Source organism: Macaca mulatta, chromosome 13 (genome assembly GCF_049350105.2).
Source record: "Macaca mulatta isolate MMU2019108-1 chromosome 13, T2T-MMU8v2.0, whole genome shotgun sequence".
NCBI classification, from domain to species: domain Eukaryota; kingdom Metazoa; phylum Chordata; class Mammalia; order Primates; family Cercopithecidae; genus Macaca; species Macaca mulatta.
Genome location: NC_133418.1, coordinates 108,306,833 through 108,326,354, shown reverse-complemented (window position 1 = coordinate 108,326,354; position 19,522 = coordinate 108,306,833). Strand labels below are relative to the sequence as shown.

The window sequence follows — 19,522 nt, the reverse complement described above, 5'->3', positions numbered from 1 at the left end:
CAGTTCAAACACTTCTTCCAAGTGTCTGCTCATCAGACTGCCTTCCCTGACCCACTCATATCAAGGTGAATGACAATGTTCCTGTGAAAGGCCTTTGTGCTTCCAATGAGCATTACTTTGAGAGGTTCCTGTTGGAACCACCACTACATAGTTTGAGGCCCACGATCCTGTCCAACCAGGATGCTCATCTCATCCCCCTGACCTCCCGGGCTCTAAACACTTTACATGTATCACCTCATTAAATCCTCCCAGCACCCCTAAGAGAAAATGCTACTATTATTATCTTCATTCCATTAATCTGACTAATGAGGCACAGAAAGGTTAAGTAATTTGCCTAAAGTCACACAGCTAGTGAATGGAGAAGTGTCCCAGCTGGTCTTATCTATCTGGGAGAAACTCAGCCAGGGGGGATGGAGTCTCTGCCACACCCACTGCATAGCCTGGCCCTGCCCTCACATGTTGTGGCCTTGGTTCTGTTGTTTCTAAATTTAAGAGGTTACCATTGCTCCCAGGAAGACAGGGTAGGAACAACAATGACAACAGCAACAAAAAGAATGTAATGAACAGTAAGCATTTGGGACGGCCCCAAAGAAAGACACAACAATGGTCAAAAGCACTATGTCAATACTCTCCCTGTCAAGGTTACTGCCCATCAACAACGCTGGGGACCTTGAGTTAAGTCTGTGCCACTAGAGTTATTTGATGTGATGACATGAGTTTCATCAAAAGGGGAATTTCAGCAAAAGGCTTTGTGGATGTGATTACACTTGAATTTAAGAAATAAATTGATAAACCTGTTTATCTCTCTAGCATACAGTTGAAAATTTGGCTTTGCTGTTTTCTAATCTTAAATAGACTTCAGAGACTTGAATTCTATTTTACTGTCTTGGGTTCCCAGAGTATTGAGCAGCTGTGATCTCATGAATTTACTCAGAACAACTAGTATGTACTGAATACCTACTATACGCCAAGAAGAGAGTCTAGGCCTTGCTTTTAAAATGTAGGGGTGGGTGACACAAAATTTCCTCCATCATAGACCACTACATTCTAGCGTGATACTTCCCAATAAAGATTGATACCAGACATGAGCTCCATTCTTAGTATCCAATCAAATATTATTTTACTAAGAACATAATGTTCACACCATGTTTAATAAGCTTACAATGTACTTGTTACACTGCATTATTTCCTCAATTGTAAAAGATTTTATAGTCAGCCTTTCATATTCACAGTTCCACATCCTTGGAATTCAACCAACCAAGGTTGGAAAATACTCAGAAAAAAAAATAACAACAATAAAGCATAATAAAAATTTAAAAAACAACATAGTATAGCAACTATTAGCATTTACATTGTATTAGCTATTGTAATCTAGAGATTATTGAAAGTATATAGGAGGAGATACATAGGTTATATGCAAATACTATACTATGTCATTTTATATAAGGGACTTGATCATCTGCAGATTTCAGTATCTTGGGAGAGGGGTGGTCTCTCTCCCAGGGATGATTATAGTACAGGGGAAGGATGTACAGCACAGGGGACAGTTGTACAGTATAGGGGATGGTTATACACTACAGAGGACAGTTATACAGTACAGGGGATGGTTGTACAGTACAGGGCAATGTTACACCATATGGGAGACAGTTAGTTGTACAGTACAGGACATGGTTATACAGTACAGGGGACAGTTGTACAGTACAGGACATGGTTATATAGTACAGGGGACAGTTGTACAGTACAGGACATGGTTATACAGTACAGGGGACAGTTGTACAGTACAGGGCATGGTTGCACAGTATAGGAGACGGTTGTACAGTACAGGAGACAGTTGTACAGTACAGGGCATGGGTAGTACAGCACAGGGGAGAGTTGTATAGTACAGGACATGATTGTACAGTACAGGGGACAGTTATACAGTACAGGGCATGGTCATACAGTGCAGGGCATGGTTATATAGTAGAAGGGACAGTTGTACAGTACAGGGCACGGTTGTACAGTATAGTCTTGCTGGTTGCCAGATAACTTGAATAACTTGGGAGGAGGTTACAATTGGCATAGGACTTGGAAATTTGCCTTGTTTACCAAATGGAGTGAGAATAGAATAAAGAAAGCCACATCCCAGTAGAAGTTTCAAGAAGAGTCTCAAGTTCCTGCCACCTTGCTCGATCGCTCTGTCATGAGCATGACACATTCCAAGAAGCAGACACCCCCCTCAAACCAGGTTCCAGAATGAGTAGAAACGTACACTAGTGCCACAGAAACCAACCTGCAGCCCCTGACTCAGGGCACAACAAGACAGTCGTCGCCATCCACTAAGATTTGGGGGTTATTTCTGACTACAGCAAAAGTGACATACTCCACATTTTTTCCAGATTAAATAATTTTATGTTCACAGGTATTATGTTGGGGTCTGAAGAAGAAATTAGGTCCATTTTATGGATGAGATCCCTAAGGCGTAAGAGTGGTTAAGCAATGACCCAGAAATCAACCAAAAAGAGGAGCAAAGCTATATACTCAGCTGAATGAGTACATAGTATAAAACAAGACTGACTCACTTTAATGTAAAAATCTCTGCAAACTGCAGATCGATTAAAACACTAGCAAATCATAAAGGTTTCATGGGTCTCTGGGCCAGTTCCTGATATCAGGGATGATGCAACAACAGACCAAGAGGCCTACAATAGAATAAATGCAGAATCTTCTCCGTTAAGCTTCATGGGCTGGCAGCCCCAGCTCTCGCACCCAGCGGCTCCACAAAGCAACGCTAAACATCTCAGAGACTGGATGCTCCTCTCTGGCCATGGAAAGGCCTTCTGGGCTCAACAGATAAGCTCTGTAGTGGTTCTGTGACAAATATTCCAGAATGCCCATTACATGCCTGCAACTGGCACTGGGAATGGCAACAATCAGAGGGTGTGTTATCTCACCAGGAAATTCAAACAGAAAGACCGTGACCTTAAGGCAAGTCAAGGAGGAAGGTAGCAATTCAGGACAGAGGCTCACAGGATTTGACATGAGTGACTAATTCAATTTTTTGCTCGTATTGTTTTAAATTCAAACCTTATTGTTCTTTTTCTTTGCTTTATTATCTTCTTTCTCTCTTACTTTCACTTTAAAAAAAACATTCCATTCAACGGGGGCGAGTGAGTCACCATAATCATTTATTTAGACACATTTCAGGCTCGCTCTACGCTATCCGGCCCCACTTGCTGACATATACGGAAGGCGTTCTGCAGCAGCTGATCTTTTCACCAGAAAGCCCAATTTTCAACAGCTATTTCTGGGGGGTCTGGGAGGGTTGGCACCTTTCATGTGGCTTTTCATGACAATTCACACCCTTGGTTTCCTACCCTGACCCAAGCTAGGCTGACTTCTGGCACCTCCCACTCCTGTATACCCACAGATGCTGTTTTCAAGCCTCCTCAGACCTGGAGCAACAATTCTGGCCTTTGCCTTCTTATACTGTCATATCAACTACATTAAATTATCATCCTAGAGCAATTAGGTAAACATATACGTGTGCATGTTTGTAAAGCACTGCATTGCAGTGCAGAAGTCAAATATTAGTATAAAATCAGGAAAAGTATTTCTGACAGCTGCAAAACATCCCCAAACAGTTGCAGACAAACCTGGAGAAGTAAAGTTGATAAAAATTGATCTGTGAACAGACTCTATCCTTCATCCAAAACCTCTCACCAGGTAGCACCTTGTGAACATGGGTCTCTCACAAGGATGTGAGTCACACCCTGCAATTTGTACAGAGCTTTCAACTTGTTTTCAAAGCTTGTTATCTTCGAATATTCCTCAGAGGGACACAGGAAGGAAGATTAGCTCCACTGGAGGATGAGGAGATGAAGACCCAGGGAGGCTGTCCACCCACTTTGAGCAGGTCATTGGCAGACCAAGAATTAACGTTTTATTATTTTAATATTAGGTGCCATGATTTTTTTTTAATTTCTCCATTTAAAAAACTTGTAATATGCGGTTGAATGCAGCAAATTCCCATCATCTTATCTCAAGTACCTTCCAGTAAGGTTCTTCAAGGAGGCCGCTTGGAATGGGTTCCATGAGGGCAGGGTTTATCTGTTGGAACAACCCCAGCACCTAAGCACGCTCAGTTCTCAAAAAACAGCTGTTGACTAAGGAAAATGCAGGTCTTTGCTTTTTCCCTTTTTAATATTTTTAAGCAAACCTACTACCTGATCCAGCAGCTAAAAGCAATCTTCCCTCCCCAGCTCTCGTTAATGGACACTCCACAACTTTGTAACTATGGGGTCCATCATTTGACACCCACAGATACCTCTGGTTGGAAATCCACCTCCATCGCTCCTTTGTGAAAATTCCCTAACAGCTTCCCACATCTTCAGGATGTCCTCTAGCTTCAGTCTTCAGTGAGCTCTACCCACCCCCCTCACACTCTAACCCTGTTGAGCTACATGTTCCACCTGCTCTAAGTTGGTACAAGTTGTTGTAAGCCACTTTTTGTCCTGAGGAGCAGGATTCAGAGGGGGAGAGGATATGAGGTGGGAAGTGGCAGCCTCCAGAGGTCCCTAAGCCTCACTGGGGCCAAATGCTTTCCTTAGCCCTCCTCTCTCCCCTTGCTTTAGCCCCATTACATTTGCTAGGATTTTTCCCTGCATTTGAAGAACCTCAAACTTCTCAGAGACTGGCATTTTGCTCTGTGAAGGGAAAGGCCCTGCCAGGAGAGGTTCTTTTCCTTCTGGAAACGTCTCCAGCGACAAAGTCTTCCAGGTCCCACAGGCTCCCCCTGCTACCCCCTGCGCCAGCAAAGTGGGGAATGGAAAGTCTTGGCTGAAATCCTGACACACTTTGAGGGTTTCTCGAGAGCCTCCCTGTTCCAGTCTTTGGTCAGTTTTTATAAACACCAGTCCCCAGCAGAGACTGGACGAGCAGTTAATCCCCGGGGATTCTGAAGAAGCCCTCTTCCTCTGGACTCCAATTAACGCTCTCCTCTCCACAGCTTTCACTTCCAGCTTTCTCCTGGCACCTTATCCTTTCCTTAGCAATCCTGCCCATCTGATGGTGGTCCAGCTGATTAATGGGGATTTAGAGCCAGTGTTTCTTCAAAGTTTCAATGTTTATTTAAAAAAAAATCACAAATAATATTTAACTAGGACTCTTGGACTTAAAAAAAATAAACAGGAGCAGAGGTCTTCGTAAAAGCTGGGCTCTCTTTCTATCCCAGATCCTGTGCTATGTGCTGGGGATGTGAAGATTGAAGACAAGCCTAGGCCTGCCCTGCATGGCGCACAGGCCAGCGTGAGAACAGGCCAGTGAACTGGAGACAGCAAAAACGTTTTGGGTCAGAGGGAGCGCCAGGAGGGCCTTGAAATCACAGGCTGGCCTGTGATGTCTCCATGACCCCATGGCCTGCAACTGGTCACTTGTCCACTCAGCTCCGGCCCTGGCCTCCCTGCAGTTTCTTCACCTGGCTAGGCACACTCTACTCTGGTTTGGCCCTCGCTGAGGCTCAGACTGGAACAGTTTCCCCCGATTATCCACATGGATTATTCTCTTACATCCTTCAGGCCTTCACTCAATCCTCACCTTCTCTGACAACCCTATTTAAAATGGCAAGTCTTTCCCCAAACTTCGCGTCAACCACCCATCCTTCTGTATACCCATCCCTGCTTCATTTTTCTTCATGGAACTTATCACCATCTAACATGATATACATTTTACTCATTTATGTGTTTATGGTCCATCTTTTCCCAACAAAATATAAGCTCCATGGGTTAGGGAGTTTTGTGTGTTTAGTTTACTGCTAAATCCCCAGAAAGAAACAGACCCAGAGAAGTGTGCAACTCATTGTAGGTGCTCAATAAATATCTGTTGAATAAGTGAATGGACGAATGGATGGATGAATTTGATGGGGACCAGGGGAAGGTTTTGGCAAATATTATACCAGAAGCGAATCTCAAAGGGTCTATCCAAGCAAAGAAAGGGCATTTTGAAAAGAGGATGTAGCTCATGTGTGATTCTGGGTAAATCACATTACCATTTTCTCTTCTGTAATACGAAGCTAACGCATAGTATTTGCAAGTCTGTGATGAGCCATGAAACTGAAAAAGGACTTTGGGTGAGCTAAACTGAGCCAATAGTGGGGCAGGCTGAAACAACATGGGAAGAGACGAAAGGAAGCTGCCTTTCTCCACAGCCAGCAGATTGAGTTACGACCAGCGGACAGATACTGGGTAAGCCCGGCCCTGTGAGGTGGGAGCTGGTGGGTCAGCTTGATCTCCTGGTTCAACAAGGAGTGTTTCTGTTCCAGGGCAAGGCCAAGCCCCAAGCACTCTATAAAGCTGCAGCCTGTGAATCATTGATTCACCAAGCAAGCCACAATGTTTGCATCTCTCCGAGCCTTGGTTTTGCTCTCTATATAATAAAGAGCACAACTTCTTCTTCCATTGAATGACACATCTGGAAGTATCCAGAAAACTGTCTGGCACTTTGGGAACACATGGTCAAAGTTTGTTAAGCAGAAACACCATATACTATTTGCATGAAATTTACATTAAGGTAGGGAGTGCCATGGGACTCCATTCTGGAGAAAGGATAAGAAATCAAGCTATGATCGTATTTTCTGAGGCTTAAGAGACTGCAGTCATGGCAGGAAAAAGGATTTTATTTTCTTAAAAAACAAAATAAAATTGTGGCCTGGAAGCAGTGTGAGCTGTGTGGTATGGAAACGTGTAGAAGTTTTAGAGCCAGGCAGACTTCAACCAAATCCTGGTGCCCCATTTTCAGCCCTTTTCAGTCCTATGTCTTAAAGCAAATTTTAAAAATCCTTCTTAGCTTCATTGTCTTTATCTTTAAAAGAGAAATGAAAATATCACCTTAGAAGGTGCCTGTGGGAAGAAAAAATGTATACAAAAATACTATCCAAATAGTTAGAATGAATAGGTGCTAAATGTATGCTGAATAGCATAATTCACTGTTGTTAACATAATTAAAAATTTGGGACTACTATGAAAAATTAAGGGTCATGTCTGGACTGGGCAACCTATAAGTCACTGGTTAGAAAAAAAAACTCACATTCATATACCACAAATAACGATCACACTGTAGCTATTTTAGTTTCTATGAGCTACTCGATCTGTTTCCTGAATCTGAGGTTTAACAGATAAATTTACACAACCATGACCTTACTAGCAGGTTACTGGACACGCAGTGTGAAAGGGAGAAAGAGGGACGAGGCCTTGACACACAGATGTTTTAAAGGGAGAAAAAATAGGAGATATGCACTTAGCATTTCATCCACACCCGCACAAGCTCACTCACTCGCCCCGAGTGATGAAAAGAGGAAACCCCAATTCAGACCCATGGGGAAGAGGGCTCTTGGTTTCAGTAATTGCAAGCCAGAGCTGAACAATCTCCTGTCCATCTCAAGAATGCCTCTGGGCCTGGAGTGTGGGGCCCAGTGTGTGGGCTTGCCTCACCAACCCAGGAATGGCCTTAAACTTCATCTAGTCAAACACACTTGTTAAAAATGGAGGAACTGAGGCTCAGGGAGGGGAGGGCGCTTACAACAAGTTAGGCAGAGGGTCAGTGGCAGAGCTAGGCTTATACCCAGGGGAGTCCTTGGACAGTGCTCGCTCCACTGCCCACATGGTCTTCTGGATCCTCCACAGTTTGGTAAGCAAAACTGCAACAGTCTTTCACATCCTCTTCTGTTCCTTCTCCCTCACATCCAGTGTCTCAACTCTGCTAAGCCCTGCTTGGGTTTAACCCTAAAGAACTTGAACCTGAAGGAGCTGTAAATGAAGAAGCTGTAAATGTGTGGCAGCTGGAGCACGGCCTGGTCACACAGGGGCTCAGACAGCTGCAGCACAGCTTCTCCCTCAGTGCTTCTCCTGCCCCCTCCCTTTCTTTTCTCCTTCATAATCTTTTCCTACTTTCTCCAACTGACTATTACATAAAATGGAATGCGTTCTTGGTCCTTTTTTTTTTAAACCTGTATTGGGTTTTTCTTTCACTTATTTTTATTTCTAAAGTCGCATGTGCAAATGATTTGGGTGTTTTTAAAATGTGTAGCATAGGATTTACAGGGTTCTATGTTTCTGAAGCAGTAGAATTGGATATTTCTCCCTAAGAAATGTAATTCAGTTGCTTTCTGCCAGTTAATGTCAGAACTGCCTTTCTTGTTGGTCACTGGTCCTTGAAAGACAAAAGGTCCCTTGGCTTGCAGGGACATCTGAGTAGTCAGTTCCACCTGTGAGCTACACAAAGGCCAGGGCAGAGCCTTGTCCAGAGAGCGAGATTCCTGCCCTCTGCATCACTTCCTTGGAACTAAAAGGATTCCCCCAATGCACATGTACGCACTTACACATACACCTGTACACATCCACATATTCACCCCCACACATCCACTCACAAGCCACACACACACACACCCATATTCACACCACCCACACTCACACATACCTATACACACACAGCTATAAACATCCACATATCCACACCCACCCACCCACTCACAAGCCACACATAAACACACATACATTCAAACCACACACATCATACTTACACATTCACAAGTCCAGGCCTCTCTAGTTTCTAAGGGCCAGCCATCCCCAGAGACACCCTCTTCTCCATGTGCCCTGATGTGAACCATATTTACAGCTCCCTAGTGGTTCCAAGAGTCTATGCAAACCAAAGGCCTTCAGGATCCTGCCTGTTAAGGTCACTCCTCCATGGTGGAAGCCACATGGCTATCACTGGTTATGAGTGGGTGAGACCCTCCTCCAGAAGGGCAGAGTGGGTCCTCAGAGAGGAGGAGCTGCTGATTTTTAAGCATCATCAGATTCTGAAAGAAATGTTAAGCTTTTGATCTGGGAAATGTCAGAATTATGACACATTAATAATAAACTCAAAAGACAAAGATATAAAGAAAGAGAAAACAGGAGAGAAATGCAGAGTAATCACTGAAATGGCCATTGCCATTAAGGCCACGGCCAACGGCCTTGCTTGGTCAAGCAGCCAACAAGACCTCATGAGCATCAGTGGTGTGAATGGCAGTAGAGGCACCAGGGCCAAAATACATCTGATGCAAACCAGCCAAAAGGCAGAAACACTAGAGCTGTGGAAGAAGTAAAGGAAGACCCAGGAGGGAACCCAGTAGAGCACAGGGCAACTTTCTACATCCCTCCAGAGGTCAGCCTGGGGCTGGCAGAAGTTACCAGTACAGCCAGCCAGAGAGCTCAGTGCTTCCCACTCTCCTCCTCTTTTGATGTCCTAGCCTCCATGTCTTAATTCTCAGAGAGACAAAGGAAGAAGTAATTTACTTAGACACTCAGTTCCTAGGGGCCAAGGAAGGGAAGTGACAAGCTCAGGCTCACTTAACAACCCAAAAGCAGACCCAAAATAAGAACCAAAACGTTCTCACGCTCAGCTGAGGCTTTTCACTTCCCCATGTTCACTCTTCTAGCCCTGGCTCTTCCTCACATGGGTAAAATGATGAGTAAGATTTAAAAATTCCCTCTACCATGCCCCCACAAGGCCAAAACCGAAACTTAATTATAAGCCACACTCAATAAAAAATTCCCAGCTTATTTTTACTTCTCAGGAAATTTTCTTTTTTTAAATGACTTTGTTCCAGTGAAATTTGAGAGCCCATGTTTTTTAATGCTTTTTTTTTTTTTTTTTTTTGGCTATTGTTTTGTTTTTGTGCCAAGCATGGTCATTTAATTCAGTTAATTGACAAAATATAAAAATGGCCACTAATGCTTTTGATAAGCATGAGATGGGCCATGTCACCATACCCTCTGATATCCAAAGGTAGGATATTCACTTGTGTCATCTGGATTTTGCCGACACAGTCAGTTCTTTTAGGCCTTTTGCAAGATCCACAAACCCTTCTTTGAGACTCTTTACTCAGATGTGCTTCCAAATTCAGAAACGTCTTTTAGAAAGGTGAAGAGTGCATAAGCCATATATTACATACGTGCCCAGCAGGGTCTGGGACACTCATCTTTGTGCTGAAAGCCTCATTCATCTTGAGTGTAATACATAAAAGTTATAGAGTCTCTGGGCCAGCTTTTGCTTTCAAATGCATGATGAAATAAACTTCCCATTTTCAGAGCTTTTTGGATTTTGGACTTAAAAATAAGTGGATGTGTATGTGTCAAAAAAATAGCTTATGACCCCATTTATTACTTCTGAAGGTATACAAGGACCTGGATTTAAAACTGCAAGATTCCAGAAAAAAATACAGTTTTAAAAAATAAGAAAAAGACTTAGGATAAGGAGATTGATCATATAGTTCACGTACAGTGCTTGGTACTGATGAGAATCATTACCCTTGTTACAATCTAGGAAATAATGTGGCTAGCTTCACTTCAGGCATAAATTGAAAGCTCAAAAGCTAGAAACAGAAGTCTAGAGGGGTTGACTAAGTGGGGCTTTTTCAGGGACGATTCAGGAATGTGTTGTTAGAGAAAGGAGAAGTTTCATGTCATTTCCCACCCAGAAAAACAAATAAAGAGGAACCTAGAGGACACAGCAAAAACTTTACAGACAAATTTTATTCAAAGGTCAGGCAAAAAGGAAGATGGATGTATATTTAATTCACATATTCCTCACAATATTCCTGAGACACAAACATTATTAACTTTAGTTCACAAACTGGAAAACTTAGCAAGCTTAAGGAATTTGTCCAAGGAAAGGGCCAAGATTCCATCCAACCCAGGTCTGTTTGCTTCCAAACACTCGCTCCAGAACTTCAAGGAGCAGATGTCACTTGTCTGAATTTCAAAGAGTTGTGGTAGCTGAGTTCTTGTCTCAGCCTTGGAAAAGTCACTGGTCTCAGTTTCTCTTTCTTCCTCTTTTCCTGTCTTTCCCTTTCTTTCCTTTCCTTTTTTTCTTTTCCTTCCTCCCTTCCTTTTCTCTTCATTCCATCCGTCTACCTACCTATCTAATCCCTCAGTTTCTGTGGAATAGAGGAGAAAGAGCAGGGGTATTCATCAGTGTGCATGCCTGTCACTCTGTAAGCTGAGAACATAGTTATCTTGTGTTCCTTCTCAGGACTGCAAGCTGTCCCAAGGAAGGGCCTAAGAAGTAAGTTGGATACCACCTGCCTCGACTGGGAGCCATCCACAGCTCAGCAAGGCCATAAGCTACACTCACTGCAGGCTCAGCTCATTACTTCTGGGTGGCATCCTCCGTGGAGGTGGACTGAGCAAAGGACACCCTGAAGGACGTCAGCCAAACACAGACACACCAGTCACAGGGAAGCACTTGAAATGCAAGCTATATTTCATTCAGTTTTAAGGTATGGAGGCTCCTCTAGCTAGGCGAAACTTACCACCTCTTTGAGATGAGTGTTCTACCCAAGGCACATGAACTCCACGCTCCTCACATATGGATAGCTCTTATTTATAGCGTGGGCGGTACAGAGAGATCAGGCTTTGAAGGCACACAGATGTGGTTTCAGATACCAGCTATGCCACCTTTCTAATGAGGTGACATTCTGCAAATTCCTTAACACCTCTGGACTTCCATTTCCCCATCCATAGAATGGGGATAATATCTGTTTCAAAAGTTCTTCAGAAGATTGCTAAAAGTGGGTACAAAATGTTTATCGTTGTCCTGCTGACAATACCCTACATGGCTCAGTAGGAACAAAAGACTCAGGAGATCAGACAGCTTGTCAAAGCCCAGGCTGCTTGTGAGCTGGCAGCATGACTACAAGACTCCGGGTCTTCCTGGACCCTCCACTTGCTCTTGCCCCGACCACAGCACGAAGCTTCTCACATGAGGTGACTGGGAGCCAGCCTCATCGTTGTGGCTGGAAAGGCCTGCATCTGGTTGCCAATGCGAAGGAGAGAACTTGAAAAGTGTTAGGATAAGTGTGTGTCACTCATTGTTCCTCATGATCAAAAAATGATTGTGCATTTAATTTTGAAACTCAGGAATCATCAAACTTAAATAATGATTTTAAAAAAACAACATTAACTTAAAACAGAAGAGCACATTGCAGTAACCAAGGCATCTGTGAGGTCAACCTTCTTCTGCATTCACTGTGGTGAAGGCTCTGGAATACGGGAGTAAGCTGGTGCCTCTGTGCCACTCCTGTGTCTCTGCTTGTCTCTTCTCACTGTCATCAGCCTTTTATCGGGATGCTCAGCCAGAAAGTGGTTTCCTTTCTGGGAAGGAAAACAGGGCTTCTCACCTCCTTAAGAGGATTCCTTGAAAACACACTTGGTTCTCTGTATCCCAGCTCTCTCTTGGCAACCCTGCTAACTAAAACAGCTAGATTTTGCCTCTTCACCTGTCAGTAGAGGAAATGAGCCCATGAGCTTATTAGAATCATCAGGCTAGATGTGGAAAGGCACTCTCAAGTCATCAAATCCAGCCTTCCGATTTCACCAGCAGCGAAACTGAAGCACAGAGACCTGCTCCTCCCTTACAAGGAAGTGAGGACTGCAGCTGACAGCTGAGCTTAGGTGGGCAGCCTTCCAGGACATGCATGTTTCTGTTTCATACTCCCTCTCCGTGCAACATCAGGTGTAATTCAGGTGCTCCACGGAGAGCGCCTATGTGGAGGGAAATTGACTCTATTGCAGTAAGAGTCAAAACAATGCTTCCCTCTTCCCCCAGCACACTACACTCCGTATAACACTGACCATGCTCCACCTGGCCATGTGTTTCCTCCCCTGATTCTCCCGTGGAGGGAGAGCTACCTGAGGGCAGGGGTAATGTCATGTTGATCACTGTATCCTAGCGCAGCACAGGGCAGGAACCCACCCTGTACATATTTGTCAAATGAATAATCTCATTTACGCTTGATCCATCATAAAACTGCAATTAAACTCTTTGGGGCACTCCATTTCCCCAGTTTCATTTAAAAAATCTAATTATCTATGCCATACAGAATTTTTATTAGAAAGTGAAGTCATTAAATAAGCAGACACCAGACTCAGGCCCTGAGATAATTGCAAATAGAAACGCATCTGTCTGCAGTGCTCAGCTGGACCTGGTAAACACACTGCTGGGAAACATGGCACCCATTTTCAGCACTTGGATTCATGGGGGAAATGGGGTTCTTAAGCCAGGGAAATTAGGCTTCTAAATTACCCAAGAAAGGCTAATGAGCAATTCTATAACTGTTTTTCAATCCCTCCAACTTCCTAGGTGATAGCTGTACTGACAGACTGAATCCCAGCAATCTGGGAGGCCAAAGTGGAAGGACTACTTGAGCCCAGGAGTTCAAGACCAGCCTGGGCAACATGGCAAAACCCCACCTCTACAATAAATGAAAAGATCTTGGTGGTGCACACCTGTGGTTCCAGCCACTCAGGAGGCTGGGGTGGGAGAATCACTGGAGCTGAGGAGGTCAAGGCTGCAGTGAGCCACGATGGCACCCCTGCACTCTAGCCTGAGTGACAGAGCAAGACCCTGTCTCAAAAAAAGAAAAAAGAAATAAACTGAATCCAAATCACCTTTGTATTTGAAGAGCCATCCACCCATATGTTCTGACCTTGTTTCTTCTGTCTCTGTATCCCTGGAAAGCAACTGTTATACTTTCCCTTCATAAGTTCAATCATAAAATCTTGGCCTGCTTAAAGGTTCAGTTTATTTCAGTGACAAATCAGCAATCCATTCTCGTGCAACGGAAGCTACTTCTAGCATCATCAAACATTTTCCCTTAACTCAGATGTGTCAAACTCCTCTTCTATTCGTCACTTATAGAAATAAAATCTCAGCCAACTGCAGAAGCAATTCTTAAGGCTGTGGTGAGAGCAAATAAACTCTAAATATTTACTAAGAGACTGAGTTACAACACTGACCAGTTCCACCCCTGTTAAAATCTGCCTGCATTCTCCAAACACAATTATTTTAGGTCACTGACACGCCAGCCAAGGAAACGACAAGGCTGTGTACTACAGCACAAAGAGCAAGTAGAACCTAGCTTTAAACTCTGGTCCTGCCACTTCCTAGCTTCTAGACATGAGGCAAGGGACTTTACCTTTCCCCATTTTCTTAACTGTAAAATGGGGACAATAATACTAATGTCACAGAATTGTAGTGATAATTGAGAAAAATGTCTATTAATGTTTACAGTAACTTAAAAAAAAGAAGTTCAAAGTGCTCACAGTAAAAAATATGAGGCATTCATTTTAAAGTATTCTCACAGAATATGTTTCTAAAACTCAGGGTGTTTGTTGCCACTTCAAATTTGTTCTCCTTTGAAAAAAAAGTGTTGGTGATTCGTGCATTGTTGTGGTATTGCAGAACATAGCTTATCTAGTGAGAGATAACTTGAAAATTAACCAGCAATGCTAGGAGCCTGAGAATGGGCAATTTTCAACCTTCTCAGATAATGAATGGATCTCCAAAGGCTAGAAATTCATCCAAAGAGCTTTGTACCATGGTTTTAAGGGGACCCAGAGGTCTAGTAACTGAGACTGCTTTTCTAATCAATATAACTAAATAACAGCAAGTCTACTGTGAGGCGGGCACCATGCCAGACCCTTTAAATATGTAAGATCATTTAAATCTTAAAAGGCAAGTATAATTATTGCAATTTCTCAGATGTAAGAATTGAGACCCAGAGAGGTTAGATGTACCTTCAACCACAGTTAAGACAAAGCAGTAGTGGGGTTTGAACTCATGCCTGACTCTTAAGACCACTTTCTTTCCAACCACCATGATGCCTTGTCAGGTAATTCATGCAGCTCCTGAGACAAGATTTGAACCATGATGAAGTGGGAACCGGAGGCTTCTATGACAGGATGAGTCAAAACTCAGTGAGAAAGGCAGCCCTGGCTCCCTGCCATGCTTCAATCCCCTACCCTGCTCACAAGGGCCGATGTGTGGCTCTCCAACCATCACTCCATTGCTCCTCAAGTGAGCAGTGGAAGGACAAATGTATTTCAGCCCCAAAGCACAAATCACCTGATTTAACCCTCATGGGTGACCTAGTCAAGTGGCCATCTCTGGGCCTTACATCAGCCTGACTTTCCTTTTATCATACCACCTCTCTAACTGTATTACAAGGATATTTTTCCATGACTAAATTGTTTTTTGAAAACAGAAATACTGTTCATTTTTCGAATCCCTAGTTCCCAAAACCATATTTGGTACAGAGCAGATACTCAATAAATGTAAGGTACATAAATAAATGAAAGGATTCAACATCAAGGCTGGGGCAAATGGGGCAAAATGCCTCTAGAGGATGCCTCTAACCCTGAGATTTTACAGCTTAATTATGCCTAAATTGGTTTTCAATCTCTGGACAGTGGTCCAGGGCTCTCTTTAAGATTGAGATCTCCCAATAGAACTAGGATATTATGGGTCCTTCAGCCTTTCAAAGTGTTCAAAGCACTCCCTGTAGGCTATTCTATGCCATCCTAAAAGAACAAGAAAATGTGGCCAATAGGACAGATACTGTCAACCCCATTTTAAAGACAGAGAAACTGAGGCTATATGAGAGAACTGACTTTCTCAGGGCCAACATTTGACACTGAAGCTGCTGATTGTCTGGTTTTTTCGTGCTACCATAATACATGCTCAGCTTATTTTTAACAAACCTAGAGCACGGCAATGTGAAGGGAATGGCAGGGAATGGAAAAGAAGAGAGTGTACTGAAGAGAAAAACACCAGGGAAGGGAAGGAATAGCCTCACTGAAGAGTGTCACTGACAGCTGACGGTGGGTGCCCTTATGGCCCTTGGGAGCTATGAACTCCTTGCCCAGGGCTGGCTTGGAAGGGTCTACTTGACTCTGGATCCCTGACTTATCCAGTTGCATCTAGGCCTGGGAGTAAACGCAAACTGAATTCTTCTTGGTGCTGAGTAAAAACAGGAAGTCACAAGTGGCTTTGCTCTGCTCTCAGCTGGGGTCCTCAACAGTTCAGGTCAAGGGTACACTTGGGACACTCCAGACAGCTTCCTGGCAGCTCCCTCCACAGTAGTCCAGCAGGGACAGGAAAAGTGGAGACACCTTCCAAAGAGCCTCCTGTCGTGTGGGTTTAGGCAGCTGGACTAACGAAGTCCCTGTGATCCCTCTGGGACAGGACCAGGCAGTCCAACAGAGATGCGTGTATGTCAGCTTCATCACTTTTCCATTCATTCAGCCAAAACTGAGGGCTGACTGTGTGCTCAAATCAATGTCACCTTAGGGAAATAACTCACTTGCTCTGAGCTTAGTTTCCTCATCTGCAAAATGGAAAGAGCCCCTGCCCCACAGGGCTATTGTGAAGGTGAAAGGAAATAACACCAGTGAGGTCCTTCGCCACATTTGGTATCTATTTTTAGCACCAAGGCAGTATGCGCCCACTATGTGCCCAAATCCCTGATGCTGCTGCTGCCTCCTTCCCAGAGTCAGAGCCCAGAGGCAGGAGGGAATGTGGGCAGGTCTGTTTCCACCTCGCTTTCCCACTCTCCCCTCACAGGAACCCAGGGCCAGCAGGAGGTGAAGTTCTGCCAGCCCCCAGCCTGGGCCCAGCGCCCATGTTTATGACTGTTTATTTCAGAGCAAGTAGAAAGGAGAAATTAGAGCCATGAAAGACAGGACAACGGACCAATAAAAACCAGCTCCCAGAAGAGTCAGAAGGAGGAAGACAGGCAAAATGTCACCATAGCAACACAAGACAGTCAGAAGCACGCAGGGAAAACAGCCCCTGCTCTGCCTCCTGTCTCCACTGCAAAGCAAGCCCTCGAACCCCAACCGGAGATCAGTGAAAGCCGACAAGGATCCACCCAAAGAACCCTGGTACCCAAGACCAGACCTGGCTAGCAGCCACTCTAACCCTACTGCCCCAGGACAAGTCCCAGCCTTCCAGGGTCCCAGATCAGCATTCTGTGCCCTGGGGACTCGACACCGTGCAGATGGCCAAGGTCCCATCCAGAGGAGATAGTGACTGGTGACAGAGAGGAAAGTTTCTAACAGGGAGAAAAGGAGGGTCACAGAGCTTCAGGGGAGATCAGGGCCCTAACCTCCAGCCCCATGACCCTGTCTTGGGTTCCCTGGGGAGCAGGCTGGTAAACAAGGGTGTGGGAGAGGATATCAGGCCCTGTACCTAGAAAGATTGCTCCATCAGTTCTGGACCTGGCACCCCCAAAACAGTGGCTGGGGGAATTCTGGGGATGGGTGGGGAAATAGCTTTGGAGGCCTTAAATGACAAAGATCTTGGCCCTGGTCTCTGAGGACATTGGCTAGAGAGTAGGAGCAGCTTGGAGGAGGACCCACGGACGGGCTGGTACATTTTGACAGAGAATGTCTCCTGGCAGACAAGACAGGTGTCTCCACCAAAAAGCATGGCTGGCCTGGGACCAGCATTTTGGGAAGTGGGTCAAATTGTTCCCAAAGCTCAGTATTGGAAAAGCGCCTTTTGCCAAACTGGGGTTCTGGGTTCTGGGTTCTGGGGGAGGAGAGAGGGTGACGGCAAGGAGTGCTGGGTCCTAGGCACAGCAGCATTCCGCCTGGCTAATAACGTCTGTGGCAGGTGGCAGCAAAAGGATCCAGGTGTGTAGGGGCTGGGGAGGGGGTCATCCTCCCTTTGGGGCTGTAGAGTACACAGCGGCCCGGGGCCTCAGCTGGTGGGAAGGGGAGGGTTAGGGGTCCCCTGCAAGAATGGAGCTTACTCTCCACCTGGGGTGGGGAGTAAGTGAGTGAGGGACGAGGGAGGGTGGTCTGGGAAAGGAACACAATCAGGAACACTCAGAAAGAGGGCAACGGGGCACAAAGCCGGACCTCTGGCCGGCGACCGCTGGAGAAGGGCTCCTGGACGGTATCCTCTGCTCTCCCTCCCTCCCGAAGGCTGCAGGGGCGTCCGGGAGGAGGATAGCCGGGAGGCGCCCGCCCCGCCCCGTGGTGCCCCGCAGTGCCCTGCGCAGGCTGAGCCCCGCGCCCGCAGACCCCCGCTCGCGCCCCTGCCGCGCCCCCAGCCGCGCCGCGCTCACCGAGTCGCCGCCGCCCTGCTCGGCCGCCCGCTCCGCCGCCGCCGTGGACGCCTCTCCCGCGGCCGCCGCAGCCTGCGAGACGGCCCCGGAGCCCCGCCCCGCCCCGCCCCGCCCCCAGCCCGGCTCGCGGCAGCCGCCCCGCCCCGGCCCCGGGGGATCCCCACCCGCGCTGTCACCGACCGCGTCCTCACCCTCGCCTGGACAACCCCATCTCCTTGCCCGGCTCTGCCCTCTGCTCCTAGGAGCTGGTGCGGACCCGCCCCAGCAGGGTCGCTCCTGCCCCTTCTCAGCCTTGGCCTCTTGGCCTTGCCTTCCCAGAGGAAGCCTGAACCAGACCTTTCTGTTTCTGCACACCGAATTCCTCCACACCCAGGGTTGCCCTCCAAGAAAAAGGAGAAATCCCCGCAATCTCTAGACGCATATTCACCTTCAAATTAATGCCCAGCCAAATCGTCCCAGTCCCTAGGCACACTCCCAAATTACTTGAGATTCTGAACCCAGCCTCGCTCCCAGTCCCTTTCTGCCCATCTTATTAACAGATATCCAGCCTTGGGGCCCGCAGTTATCTGATGGGACCACCGTAAAGTCTTCCCAAAGGCTCAATCAAAAAAAATGTAATTAACCTTAAAGAGTAAGTCTGCAAAAACACTTACAAAATTCTATGATGCAAAAAGAAAGTAGTGGGTTACAGCATCATTGACGTGATCATTGTTCTAAAACATCTGCCATGGAGGCTTTTTGCATTAGAGAGAGGGAGATTCAGGAAACCAGAGAGGACTCAGCAGTGCCAAACAGGTTGTGAGTCAGAGCTCCTGTTGAGGGGAGGGAGAGCTCCTGGGGACCCCGGCTTCGGCTGCTTCCTTTCCCAGTCCATCAGCCAGAACATCATGAAACACGTGTTAAATCCCCATAGTGTGCCAAAGTATGTGCCTGAAGCTGCATGGGTTGGGGCCCTTTGTGGGTTGGGATCACAGGAGGTGGGAAACATCAGGAGAACCTGGTCAGGCCCCTCTCCTTTCTGAGATCCAGGGTGTTTCCCCTGGGAGGACTTGCTGCCCAAGCTTCCTTTGCACTCTGAAAGGCTCTCCTGAACTGCCCACAGAGGCTCTTGGTCTGTTTTTTGGCAAAAATTCAGAGGGCAGGAAGGCACTGTCTAGTGAGAGTGAAATAGTTTCTCACTTGGAAGGGATCCTTAGGACCAGAAGAAACACTTTCCCATTATCTTTTTGAGTTTTCCCCATGCCCTAGACCAGCCTCTGTTGTCAATTCCTGCAAAGGTGTTTTTTTGTTTTTGTTTTTTGAGAAGTCTCACTCTGTCGCCCAGGCTGGAGTGCAGTGACGTGATCTCGGCTTACTGCAACCTCCATCCCCCAGGGTTCAAGCAATTCTCCTGCCTCAGCCTCCTAAGTAGCTGGGATTACAGGCACCTGCCACTGCACCTGGCTAATTTTTGTATTTTGTATTTTTAGTAGAGATGGGGTTTCACCATCTTGGTCAGGCTGGTCTTGAACTCGACCTCGTGATCCACCCGCCTTGGCCTCCCAAAGTCCTGGGATTACAGGCGTGAGCCACTGTGTCTGGCTGGCAAAGGCGTTT

At 45.9% G+C, this 19,522-nt stretch overlaps 1 protein-coding gene across 6 annotated transcripts in view; it reads right to left on the bottom strand.

Annotated features, from left to right (window-relative positions):
- The window catches only part of CYRIA (CYFIP related Rac1 interactor A), a 109,516-nt gene extending 91,535 nt beyond the window's left edge, over window positions 1-17,981 (bottom strand). For all 6 annotated transcript variants that reach the window (XM_077958322.1, XM_077958318.1, XM_077958321.1 and 3 more), the window contains exon 1: window positions 17,927-17,981. The gene's annotated coding sequence lies outside the window, so the exon portion shown is untranslated. The remainder of the gene's footprint in view (window positions 1-17,926) is intronic.
- Window positions 17,982-19,522: the final 1,541 nt, after the last annotated feature.